This window comes from Saccopteryx leptura, chromosome X (genome assembly GCF_036850995.1).
Source record: "Saccopteryx leptura isolate mSacLep1 chromosome X, mSacLep1_pri_phased_curated, whole genome shotgun sequence".
Taxonomy (NCBI): domain Eukaryota; kingdom Metazoa; phylum Chordata; class Mammalia; order Chiroptera; family Emballonuridae; genus Saccopteryx; species Saccopteryx leptura.
This window is the reverse complement of record NC_089516.1, coordinates 53,953,608-53,968,262: the sequence shown is the minus strand read 5'-3', so window position 1 is coordinate 53,968,262 and position 14,655 is coordinate 53,953,608. Positions and strand designations below refer to the sequence as shown.

At 35.8% G+C, this 14,655-nt stretch overlaps 1 protein-coding gene across 3 annotated transcripts in view; it reads right to left on the bottom strand.

The window, feature by feature from the left end:
• GABRA3 (gamma-aminobutyric acid type A receptor subunit alpha3) overlaps positions 1–14,655 on the bottom strand; it is a 449,120-nt gene that overhangs the window by 376,685 nt on the left and 57,780 nt on the right. The window contains exon 1 of one of the 3 annotated variants that reach the window (XM_066357177.1): positions 1,032–1,073. The exons of the other annotated variants lie outside the window; for them this stretch is intronic. The gene's annotated coding sequence lies outside the window, so the exon portion shown is untranslated. Of the gene's footprint in view, positions 1–1,031; positions 1,074–14,655 lie in introns of those variants that run through there. 3 annotated transcript variants of the gene reach the window in all.

Here is a 14,655-nt window from a genome sequence, read left to right as displayed (position 1 = left end):
GATATTAAAGAGAGGCAGCTATGGGTGTTATAAAGAGAAGAAGAAAGAGACTAATGAATTTTTAAAAAATGATAGAGTTCTACAAGAATTGTATGACTCCATCAGAAGGAGCAATATAAGACTAACAGGTATATCAAAAGAAGAAGAGAGGGAGAAGGAAAAGGAGAGCCTATTCAAACAAATAATTGATGAGAACTTCCCAAGCCTATGGAAAAAGTTAGATACTTGAATCCAGGAAGCAAACAGGATCCTGACTTACTGCAACCCAGACATACCTTCTCCAAGGTACATTGTAATAAAGTTGTCAGAAATCAATGACAAAGAAAGAATTCTCAAGGCAGCTAAGGAAAAGAAGAACATAATATACAAATGAAGGCTCATTAAGTTATCACTGGACACCTCAACAAAGACTCTACAATCCAGAAGAGAGTGGACCCACATTCAAAGTACTGAAAGAGAGGAATTACCAGCCAAGAATACTATACTCTTCAAACATTTCCTTCAAATATGAAGGAGAAATAAAACCTATTCAAGACATATAGAAGTTGAGGAAATTTATCATCAGAAAACCCTCACTGCAGGAAATACTCAAGTAGGGTATTCAGCCATAAACAAACAAAAACAAAACAAATCAAAACTAAAAGTAAAAGCTCCAACAAGGTCACAATGAAAACAAGGATAAGTTGTGACAATAACATAAAAAGGGAGAGAAGAAACATCTACAGTAATAAAGGAGGATGAAGTGCAAAAGCACTCATTAGACAAAAAACCTTTGGACATATAAAAAATTTTCTCTAATAACCTAAAGGTAAAAATGCACAAAAAAGAGCCACTACTGATCAAATCACTTAAAAAAGAAGAAATGGAGGTAGAATTATGGAATACCATCCCACCAAGCAAAAACAACTGACAAAAATAGAAAACAGAAGAACCAAGAAAGACACAGAGATACTAGGAAATAAAACATAAATTGGTTATAGAAAATCCTCAAGCATTAATAATCACCCTAAATGTAAATGGACTGGACTCACCAATAAGGAGACAAAGAGTGCCAGATTGGATCAGAAAGCAAAACCCAGTCATATGGTGCCTTCAAGAGATACATCTCAGCTGCAAGAACAAAAGTAGACTTAAAGGAAAAGTTTTAAAGAGACTCTCCAAGCAAGTGATACCCAAAGAAAAGTAGGTGCAGCCATACTAATATCTAACAATGCCAGCTTCAAGACAGAAAAGTTAACAAGAGAAAAAGATAGATATCTCATAATGATAAAGGGGACATATTATCAAGAAGCCATAACACATCTTAATATATATGTATCAAAACATGGAGAACCAAATATATAAGACATCTATTAACTGATCTAAAAACAGAAACAGACAAAAACACAATCATACTTGGAGATCTCAATACACCATTGAGATCTTTAAATCAATCATCCAAACACAATCAATAAAAAAATACAAACCTTAAAAGACACACTGGGCCAAATGGATACAATAGACATTTACAAGACACTTTATCCCAGAATATCAAATTGTACATTTTTTTTCCAGTATGCATGGAACATTCTCAAGGATAGACCATATGTTGGGTCACAAAACTAACATCAACAAATTCAGAAAGATTAAAATTATGCCAAGCATATTTTATGACCATTACAGTTTAAAATTAGAATTCAACTGCAAAAACAAAGTAGAAAAACCCACAAATGGTAAAAATTAAACAACATACTTCTAAGAAATAACTGGATCAAAGGAGAAATAAAAGAAGAAATCAAAATATATATACAGACAAACAAGAATGACAACACAAAATAAACTTCTGGGATGCATGAAAGCAGTAATAAGACTAAAGTTTATATCATTACAGGCTTATATCAAGAAACAAGAGTGATCCCAAGAAAACAACCTATAATTACATCCTAAGGAACGAGAAAAAGAACAAAGGAAACCCAAGGTCAGCAAAAGAAAGGATACAGTAAAAATTAGATATAAACTAAATGAAATAGAGAACAAAAAATAACTATAGAAAAGATTAATACAACAAAGAGGTAGTTCTTAGAAAAGATCTATAAAATTTACAAAATCATGGATTGACTCATTAAGGAAAAAAAAGAGAAAAGACTCATATTTACAAAATGGGCCCCAGCTGGTTGGCTCAGTGGCAGAGTGTCAGCCTGGCGTTTGGATCTCCCAGGTTTAATTCATGGTCAGGGCACACAGAAGAAGTGCCTATCTGCTTCTCCACCACTCCCCATCTTTCTCTCTCTCTTTCTCTTTCTCTCTTTCTCTCTTTTCCTCCCGCAGCCATGGCTCAATTTGCTCAAGCAATTGTCCTTGGACACTGAGGGTGGCTCAATGGTCTCCACCTCAGGTGCTAAAAAATGGCTCCAGTTGCAATGAAGCAATGACCCCAGATGGGCAGAGTGTCGCCCCCTAGGGGGCTTGTTGGTTGGATCCTGGTCAGAGCACATGTGGGAGTCTGTCTCTGCTTTCTATCCTCTCAAGAAAAAAATTTTTTTAATGAAAAGGAAGAAATTACCACAGGCATTACAAACATAAAATATTAAAATGCTATGAAAAATTATATGCTACAAAATTTAATAATCTAGATTAAATGAATAAGTTCCTAAAAGTGTACAAGTTTCCTAGACTGAGTCACGAAGAAGTGTAAAAACTAAATAGGCTCAAAAGCAGGGAGGAAATTGAAACAACTATCAGAAACCTCCCCAAAATAAAATCCAGGTCCGGATGGCTGCACTAATAAATTCTACCAAACATTCAAAGAAGATTTGGTACATATCTTTCTCAAAGTCTTCCAAAAAATAAAAGATGAGGCAATACTCTCTAACACATTTTATGAGGCTAACATAACCCTGATACCAAAACCTGGGAAAGACAATACACACACACATACACACACACACACACACACACACACAATAACTACAAACAAAATATCTCTAATGAATATAGATGCAAAAATCCAAAACAAAGTACTAGAAAATCAAATACTACAATACATTAAAAAAGTACATCATGATCAAGTGGGATTCATCCCAAGACCAGAAGGATGGTACAACATATGGAAATCAATCAATGAAATACACCACATCAATGACATAAATAACAAAATCATGTGATTTTATCAATAGATGCAGAAAAGACATTTGATGAGATACAACATCCCTTTATGTTTAAAACACTCAGTAAACTGAGTATAGAAGGAAAGTACCTCAACATAAAGGGCATATATGACAAACCATCAGCTGATATCATAGTAAATCATAAAAAAAATGATGGATTTTCTTCTATAATCAGGAAAAAGACAAGGATGCCCACTCTCTCCACTCTTATTCAAAATTGTACTGGAAGTCTTAATGAGACCAATCAGGAAAGAGAAAGAAATAAAAGGCATCCATATCAGAAAAGAAGAAGTAAAGGTATCACTTTTTGCAGATGATATCCTGTATATAGAAAACCTTAAGAATTCCACTGAAAAACTATTAGAAACAATAAACCAATTCAGTAAAGTTGCAGAATACAAAATCAATATACAAAAGTCTACTGCTTTCCTATATGCCAGTGATAAAAATTCAGAAAATGAACTAAAAAAAAAATCACTTTTACAACTGCAACAACAAAAAATATATAAATAAATTACCTAGAAATAAACTTAACAAAGGATGTAAAGGACTAATTTACTGAAAACTACAAAAAAATATTGAAAGAATTTGAAAAAGACACAATATAATGAAAAAAATATGCCATGTGCATGGATTGGAAGAATCGACATAGTTAAAATGGCCATATTCCCCAAAGCAATATATAAATTTAATGCAATTCCCTTTAAAATCCTAATGTATTTTTTTAAATGAACAAAAAATCACACGGTTTGTATGGAACCATAAGAAATCCCAAATAGCCAAATCAGTTTTGAGGGAAAAAGGTGGAGCTAGAGGTATAACACTACCTGATTTCAAATTGTAATATAGAGCTATGATAATAAAAAAATTATGGTATTGGCAGAAAAACAGACATAGAGATCAATGAAACAGAATCAAGAGCCCAGAATTAAAACCACATATATATGAACAAATAGTCTTTGACAACGGAGCCAAAAACACATAATGGAGGGAAAAAAGCCTGTTCAAAAAATGGTCATGAGAAAATTGAAAAGCCACATGCGAAAGAATAAAACTTGACTAGTCTGGCCTTCTGTGCAAAAATTACTTTAAAATGGATTGAAGACCTAAATATAGATCTTAAACAATAAATTCCATAGGGGAAAACATAGGTACCCAAATTCATAGACCTTGGCTGTAGAGAACAATTTATAAATTTGACCATAAAGGCAAGGGAAGTAAATGCAAAAATACATGAATGGGACTATATCAAATAAAAAGTTTCTGCACAGCAAAAGAAGCTGACAACAAAAGAATAATATAGACAACCAAATGGAGGATGATATTTATAAACAAAAACTCTGATAAGGAGTTAATATCCAAAATATATAAAGAACTCACAAAGCTCAGCAATAGACAAGCAAACAAAGCAATTAAAAATGGGAAAAAGACCTCAACAGACACTTCTCCCAAGAAGGCATATAAATGGCTAACAGATACATGAAAAGATGCTTATCTTCATTAGCTATTAGAGAAATCCAAATCAAAACTACAATGAGATACCAACTCATACATTTTCAATTGGCTATTATCAACAAAACAGGTAATAATAACAAGTGCTGGAGAGGCTGTGGAGAAAAAGGAACCCTCATTCACTGTTGGTGGGAATGTAAAGTAGTACAACCATTATGGGAGAAAGTATAGTGGTTCCTCAAAAAATTAAGAATAGAACTACCATATGACTCAGCAATCCATCTACTGGGTATCTACCCACAAAAATAAATTAATGTTGGTATGCAAAGACACATGAACTCCCATGTTCATCACAGCATTATTCACAGTGGCCAAGACATGGAAACAACCAGTGTTCCTCAATAGAGATTTGAATAGAAAAGATGTGGTACTTTGAAATATTATTCAGCGATACAAAATGATGACATATTACCCTTTATTACAACATGGATGGTCCTTGAGAACATTAACTCAGTTAAACTAGTAAATCAGAAAAAGCTAAAAACTGTATGATTTCACACATAAGGTGGGATATAAAACTGAGACTCATGGACATAAATAAAAGTGTAATAGTCACCAGGGGAAGTGGAATGTGGAGGGGAATTGAATATAGACAAATATAAAGTGACAAAATTATTTGACTTTTGGTGATGGGCATACAACATGATCAACAGTTCAAATGCTATAGAAATGTTTACCTGAAACCTATGTACTTCTATTGATGTCACCCTGTTAAATTTAATTTTTTAAATATAATTTTAAAAAAAAAAGGAAAAAGGAGCCCTGGCCAGTTGGCTCAGTGGTAGAGCGTCAGCCTGGCGTGCAGGAGTCCCAGGTTCAATTCCTAGCCAGGGCACACAGGAGAAGCGCCCATCTGCTTCTCCACCCCTCCCCCTCTCCTTCCTCTCTGTCTCTCTCTTCCCCTCTCGCAGCCAAGGCTCCACTGGAGTAAAGTTGGCCTGGACACTGAGGATGGCTCTATGGCCTCTGCCTCAGGTGCTAGAATGGCTCTGGTTGCAGCAGAGCATCGCCCCTTGGTGGGCATGCAGGGTGGATCCCAGTCGGGCACATATGGTGGTCTGTCTGACTGCCTCCCCGTTTCCAGCTTCAGAAAAATAAAAAAAAAGTTATTAAAAATAGGAAGAAGGAAATAAATTTGGTATGTAAACTTATTTATATAACATGGAAAATGGCAATCTCATTGCAAGAGTATACATAATTTTGTCACAGGCAGAAAATTATGGTATGTGACTTTATCAGATAAACATGGTGATGCACCTACAAGTATGTTAAGACATAGACAAGGTAAAATATTTAAGAAAATATGATATAAGATGGCATGGTATGGTCCAGGAGCAGATGACAATAACCTGATAGGTAACATCATGGCAAAAGCTCAGACTACATTTGTGTGCTTGTAAAGACACAATGTTTAAGCATTTGACGATAATGTAAACCAAGACCATCTCAAAACACAGGCTGTCCACTCATGACAGAGAACAAAGGAAAAGAGGACTAGTATAATAATAATAACAATGATAAAGATAGTTTATTCTTATATAGTACTAATTGTATGTCAGGAACTAGAACTTTACATATAATAAATATTTTACTCTCACAACAATCATATGAGTTAATAATTATTATTACTATCATTTTAGAATCAAGGAAACTAAAGCAGTAAGTAGAATGTGACTTGTGTATCAAACAGTCTAACATCACTTTGCATTAGTTGTGCTGTGCTTCCTCTGATGGACATAGTTAAAACACACATACACTCAGTAAAGAAACTGACAGCTATACTGCTGATACAGACAGCAATGTCACATATGTAGATATATACATAGGCAATTACCAAATGTATGTGGTGCACGAGCAATCATCACAGAAGTCAGAACATTTGATCACAAGGCATACTTCAATGATTATGAATTGTGAGCTGATATCCTGGAAAATGGGGTTTAGAATAATAATAAGCTGTCACAATTAGTAAACTAGTATTAATGATACAGAAGATTCCATTCCCAATTCAGTAGTAGACAATGACTGCATTTTCACAGAAATCATACTGTATGAGCAGAAATCTATAGTACAATCCCAAACATAGTAAAGGAACAGAAATTTCCTATGTACATTCACACTAACATGGAAAATGAACTAACACCTATATATGGAAGAGAATATAGAAAGGTACAAAGGAAACAATCACATAGTGGAAATTGCACAGATAGTCATGATATATGATTAAAAAGCCACAAAACAGAAGGAATTTCTTGGTTTAGGAGTAGATAGTAATGGTTGGAGACACCATGATATATGCTTAGGATGACCATAGTGTAAAAAAAGTCACTGCTGTTTTAGTACTTGGAGATGATACACATCAATATACCTTGAAACATAAACTATCAATTATAATACAGGTACAAGTGAAAATGGTACAGTAGTCATTTACCATGTTATTTTTACTCTAGGAGATATGATGAATAATGAAGAACACAGCCCCACAATAAATGGTTTTGTTGAAGGAGTAGATACATTATTTTAAAAAGGAGAAATGAAGGCATAACATCAGATGATAATGTTGTAAAGACATTTGCCACCAACAATTTAATGTGATTGAGTTGCATAAACAGATGCAAGCTGACAATCATAATAAAGAAGAAACATAGTAATGTAATACTATCAGAAGCTACTTGGCACTTACCATGTGCCAAGCACTAATCTAAGCATTTTACATTTAATGCTGAATTCTCATAACAACCCTATGAGGTAAGTATTATTATTATCATCATCATCATCATCATCATCATCATCATCATTTTGCAGTTGAGAAGACAGAGACACAAAGGAGTGAAATGACTTGCTCAAGAACACCAAACTATTAAATGGCATAACAGTATTAAATACAAACACTAACTTCATAGTCAGTACTATGTATGTACACTGATGGTGTCATGCTTCTTCAGTTGAATGTTGTACAAAATTAAAAACAGAGTACAGGGAAAAAATGGCTTTAGTCCAGAAGTAGACGGTAATGTAGCAAAAGCAGACACCATAGCACATGCTCAAACATCCGTGGTGCATGAGCAGCCACCACAGGAGTCTGAGCATTTGACTACGATGCATACTCAGAAGGTTCTGCAACATGAGCTGACATCCAGTTTATAGGAGCAGATACTGAAGACGAAGGAGAAAGCCAGCAAATTAAAGTAACAAATAATCATGGTGCATAAAATGATATTCATGATACATAAATTTCTATTCTTAGTACAAAGCAGACAATAATGGTGCATTTTCACACAAATAATGAACAGAAGACTGTAGTGAAATATCAAACACAGTAAAAGAGCAGAATGTCTTATGCACACTCATATAACCATGCACAATGAACTAATGCCCATTTAGAACCAAGAGACAAGGTACAGTAGAAAATAACCATGAGTGGAGACATCACAGATGGATTTGGTTCATGATCAAAATATCTCAACATATAAATGGTTATTTCAGAAGCAGATGGCAAAGGAGCACAGACACCATGGAACATGTTCAGGCAACAACAGTTGATAAAAAGCCACTAGTGGTGTTTAGTCATTTGATCACAATGTACACAAATAAAGTAAAACACTATACTGCATCATAACAATCATGACACAGAAGCTAAGAAACATAGTATGCAGTATGCAGAATTGTTTCCTGAAGAAAAAACCATGTTTGGTGCTCATAACATGTGGTTCTTAGATACTGTGCTTTACAAAAAAGGTCATGGCATGGAATGAACAGTTTTGCCCATGACTAGATGTCAGGTATGCAAAAGGAGGCCTGACTCACAGAAATAGAGAATAAACTGATAGTTACTAGAGATCCGAAGGGAACATGTGAAAAAAGAGAATTTTTTAATTAATTAATTAGTTAATTAATTAATTAATAACAGTGGTTTCACACACAGAGAGAAATAAGAAAAATTTAAAAAGAAAAATTTAATGATCCAGAACTTGCATAAGAAATACCAGGCTTGATTTCCAGTGCCCATTGCAAAATAATTAAGCCCCACTCTTGGAAATCTAACTATGTACTAGATAACTAAAAACAGTTTTCACTTACAGAACACTTGCAACAGTGCCAAGAACATATCCCTATAAAGTTGGGGGGTAAAGGAGAAAGAGAAAGAGAGAGAGAGAGAGAAATCTGACATCAAATGCACAGAGACCATGTTGCACTAACAGCCACAAATAGTATTTGAACATTTGATTATGATGATTATCCACACAATCCCATGACAGTAATAAAAAGTATGGACACAGAAGCATGCCACTATGATTCCTGAAATGATTGCGGTTGGTGATTTTAAAAGCAGAACAAATTCCTTTCGTTTTAGGAGTGTTTGTAATAATAAAACAGGTGAAATCACGGTAATGCTTACACAACCAGGTGTATAATTAGCCACCATAAACACTTGTGCATTTCACTCTGATGTACAGTCAGACAAGCCAATGACATGCAATAACATCTGTCATTAGGGAATATATAGACTCAGTGCAGGAAAAGGCAGAAGTGATTGAGGAGTAGAGAGTAATGGAAAAAGAGCTAATTACCATAAAGCATAAAATTATATATATGATATATAAACATTTCCAAATAGAACTTATAGCAGTAGGCAGTGAAGGTTTTTCTCAGGAACCATGAGGTATGAGCAGACAAGCATGCTGTATGCTCAGACAACTCTGGTGCATGAGCAAAAACCTATAATACAAAAATTCAAGGATGTGATACAAGAGCAAACAACATGCCATGGAATATGCTCAGATGAATTGGGTATATAAATAAAAGAATTAAATACATGAATACATTTTCTTTAGGACAGCAGCATATGGCAATAAAACTAGAGGGGATACCATGGCACATGTTCAGACAGTCATGATGCATGAATAACTACCACCGATGCTTGAGCATTTTACCATGATGTACATCCAGACATCCCAAGAAAATGAGCTCATGACCACAATATAGAAGCATATAAATAAGGATATTAGGAAAGACAGTGATGATAGAAGAGCATAAAATGATAGTACAGAAATTAATAGAATAGTACAGATGGCAATGATTCAAAGGGAGACCCTCTCTTATATGCCCATATCATGGTTCTTTAAACACTATCATAAGTATCTAAGCATTTTACCTTAATACATTCTAGAGAACCTGAGAATTTGAGATGACAATTATGATATAGAATCAAGTTACACAGTAACATCATCACCATTATTTTCATCACTACATACACCTTACTACATGCCAGGCAGTGTTTGAAAAATTTATATATAATTACTCATAATCCTCACAACCTTATGAGGTGTTATTTTTATTGTTTTTGCAAGTGAATTAATATGGCCAAAATCTCACAGCTAAACTCAAGACTCAAAAATCCACTCATTTTGGTTCCACTATCTGTTCTCTTAAATACAACAATAAATCACAACATTCTATGATTCTTCTGAAAGGCATGAAACAAGTTATAAAAACAGAGTAATAAATGGTTTTGTTCCAAAAGCAGATGGAGATGTTGCAAAAGTAGACACCATCACACATACTTAAACATCCATGGTACATAAGCAGCCACCAAGGAGTCTGAGCGTTTGACTACAATGCACACATAGAAGAACCTGCATTATGAGCTGACACCCAGGTTATAGGAGTAGACAATAATGATAGAGAGAAAAGTCATTGCAATAGCAAAACCATGGTGTACAAACTAATATTCATGGTACAAATTATTCATCCCTAGTACAAGAGTAGACAATACTTATTTATTTTTACACAGACAGTATTTAAGTAGAAATCTAAACTAAAAGTTCAAACACACTATATAAACAGAAATTCATTATGTATGTTGACTATCGTGGAAAGTGAGTCAATTCACATATGAAAGAGGGGACTGGTATGAAAGACGAAGAAAAAAATCACAGAGTAAAAAACTTCTCGGGCCCTGGCAGGTAGTTTGGTTGCTTAGAGCATCATTCCAAAGCATAGAGGTTGCTGGTTCAATCCCCAGTCATGGCACACACAGGAACAGATCAATGTTCCTGTTTCTCTCATTCTCTCCCTTCTTCTCTAAAATCAATAAAATAAACATTTTTTAAATGAAAAAAACCTGCTCAAATGACTTAAAAATTACCATAATGTATGGCATTGGTACAAGAGCAACTTACCCCCATACATCTATAGGAAATTAGTTGTCAATTATGATAATGGTGCAGATGGGCATGGTATAAAAATAAGCTGTGGTATCACTCTTACACAAACTGATATAGCATATAATTTTAAAAAATCACCATGCAAACAATGAATGACTTTGGTCCTGGAGAAGATACTAATACTATAAAAGGAGACTTAGAGTGATGTCAGAGAAATGGCACTGTGAGGAGTGATACCGATAAATCTCCCCAAAATTTTAACAAGTTCTTCAACCAGAGACAGAAAAATCTATCCTTGGAGCATCTAGAAGTCCCATACACTGAACATGAAGGTATGATTGAACGAAAAATTGACTAAATATATAATCAACCCCAAAGGAAATAAGATGGAGAAAGGAACACTCCGCCTTCCTCACTAACCTAAGCAAGGGCTGCTTTTGCTTGGAACTGAAATAGAGGGCTAAGGGTGCGGAGGGAGCTGGGTGGCAGCACAGATGTCCGAGTCAGGCTGCGGCACACATGTCCAAGCAGAGGAAAGAGTGTGCCTGTGGCAACTCATCCAACATGAGCTAACGCCCGCACCGGACTCTGACAAAGATGGGCGAGGGGCGGTCGCTATTAGCCCCAATATCCTGGTTGGTGAGCACAGATAGTGTGTGAGAGGCTCCTCCTAGCACCCCGGGAGTGGGCACCTGTGTTACCGGACAGGGGGCAGAGTCAGAGGCCTTTGCGTGGGCTGTGACCAGAGTCTCCATGTGGTTCCTGCACTCTGAACCGCCGCAAGTGAGGAGTACATGGAAGCGAACTTCCCTACACCCGAACTTCTCTGGGTGGGCGGGGTGCCTCACCCAGCCATTCAAGCTAACAGCCCCGAGAAGGGGAAAAAAATTAAAAAAATATGAAAGCATTGGGAGGAGGGGTGTGCAAGCAGCTTACAGTCTGACTCGAAAGTAGGTCTTTGGATCCAATCACTAAAATTAGCTTAACCTACAGTCTGCTCACTTCCCAACTGACCTAAGTGGCTCTAACTGACAAGATCTCTCTCAGTTCAGCAATCTAAGACAAGAGATGTGATATTTTTTAGTGCCTCTTGCTATGTACATAGCGGTGGGGGCAACTTCTGATTGGCAGAGCTTTTATACTCAGGGCTATACATTAAAAAGAGGGATTTGGCAGCTTGTAAGACCTCCTGTTTTGCAAACAGCAACTAGGGCATCTTCTACCCAGCCAAAACATGTTACAAAGTGCAAAAAGCCTGGGGAGAGTGGTCCCCTAGAGTACTGAGGCATACTGGACATGCCTGGAGGCACATAGAAAGGCACCTTGAGAGTGATTGCCTCCCAGCCCCTCCTGATTATGCTGGCAGCACTGGCTGACAAAGCCTTACCCAGAGCCCTGTGCTGAGTGGGGATAGAGTGGGGATCTGCCAGCTCTTTGAGCCTCTTACTCTCCAGGCAGAGGCAGCAGCAACCCCATAGCTGGATCATCAGGCTGCTAATTCAGGAAGGAAAGACTAAGAGAGAGGTTCCGGGAAAATGGACTCTCACATTGTCGGAGCCTGCAAATGCTAACGAGCCTCAAATGCCAAAGAGACTGAAGCCTAATATATGGCATCGCCATAGAGACTTATCAACTGCAAATCTCTACCTAAGCGTGCCACAGGGGCAGAGCCTGGGGTACAGAGTCACTGACCAGGAAGAAGGAGAGGAAAGAAAAAGGAAGAAGACAGCCTCTCAAAATCAAGAAAAATCCACAGACTTTATAACCTTTTCCATTTTTTTTGTTTGTTTCTTTTATCTTCTTGTCTTAAATATTTTTCTCTTCTTCCACTTTGGTGGTTTTATTCTCTGCCCATCTTATTCTTTCCTTTTCTTGAACTACACTACCCATAAGTGTTACATTTCCCATTTTCTTTCTTTTTCTTCTTCCTTTCTCTCTATGAGGTTTGCACTCCAAAACCCTTAACACTCTCTCTTTTTGTTCTTTTTTCTTTTTTCTTCTTTTCGCTTTTTCCCCTTTCTTTATTTCTCCCTCTATATTAGTTTCCTCTTTTCTCCTTTACTTTTCCTATCATTCAATCCTCACTCACAAATTATTTTATTTTGGACTCAAAATTTTTTGTGACACTTTTGGGTGCTTTTTTACTTTGCTTTTTAACTATTAGCATTCCTCCAACCCTGGCTCTCCATTCTATCTAGTTTTTGCTCCACTTAATACAATAGTAATTTTTATTTTTTTTTCCTTTTTCCTGTTTCCCTCTTATCCCTCTCATTATATCTATTAGTCAACCATCACTTACAAGCAAATCACTTTATTCTTGACCCAAATTTTTTCCTTTTTTTCCCCTTTGTCACTTCTCCCCAACTCAGGCCCTCCATTATAGGTAAGTCTTTGTTCTATTTAGCACAATATAATTCACAGTTCATCACAATTTTTTCTCAAGGAGGAGGGGAGAGGAGAGGAGAAAAAAAAGGGAAATAATAAATTTTATTTTTCCATTTTTTCTTTTTTTTTACTTTTTATTCTTTATTAATTCTCATTAGTAATATCAACAAAACCACCCTCAGATGCCATTAAGGAAAAGGAAATCAAATATCATGAATACAAATGACGGACATGAAGCAAAGATAGATGAGAAAAAATCTATGGAGAAAAAATTTAACATATTGAAAATTTTGGAGCTAAACGACAGTGAATATAAAATAAAAATCCGAAAAATACTCAGAGATATACAAGAAAACACAGAAAGGCAACTTAGAGAGCTCAGAAAACAACTCAATGAACACAAAGAATGCATTACCAAGGAAATTGAAACTATAAAAACAAATCAAACAGAGAAGAAAAACTCAATTCATAAACTGAAAAACGAGGTAACAAGCTTAGCTAATAGAACAGGCCAGAGAGAAGGTAGGATTAGTGAAATAGAAGACAAGCAATTTGAGGCACAACAGAGAGAAGAAGAAAGAGACTCAAAAATTTTTTAAAAAAATGAGAAAGCCCTACAGGAATGGTCTAACTCCATCAAAAAGAGTAACATAAGAATAATAGGTATATCAGAGGGAGAAGAGAGAGAAAATAAAATGGAGAACATATTTAAACAAATAATAGACGAGAAATTCCCAAGCCTGTGGAAAGAACTAAAGCCTCAAATTCAAGAAGCAAAAAGAATACCAATCTTTCTTAACCCCAACAAACCTACTCCAAGGAACATCATAATGAAATTGACATAAACCAACGACAAAGAAAAAATTCTCAAAGCAGCCAGGGAAAAGAAGAATAAAACATATAAAGAAGGCCTATTAGATTATCATTGGATTTCTCAGCAGAAACTCTACAAGCTAGAAGATAGTGGATCCCAATATTTAAAGTCCTGAAAGACAGGATCTTTCAGCCAAGAATACTATACCCATCAAAGCTATCCTTCAAATATAAAGGAGAAACAAAAACATTCACAGATACAGAAAAGATGAGGGAATTTATCATCAGAAACCCCCCACTCCAGGAACTACTAAAGGAGGTTTTCCAACCAGATACAAAGAACAAAACAGAACAAAACCACAAGTAAAAGCTCCACCAAGAACACAATAAAACCTAATTTAAACTGTGACAACAAAAATAAGGGGGGGAGAGGATGGAGATTAACAGTAGCAAAGGAGGATGGGGTACAGAAGCACTCATAAGATAGTGTACTACAATGAATATGGTAGGTACACTTTTCATTGCTTAATGGTAACCACCCTTGAAGAAACCACCACAGAAGCACATGACTTAAAAAAGATAGCAACAGTAGAAAGAAGTATGGAATACAACCAAACAAAAACAAATGATAG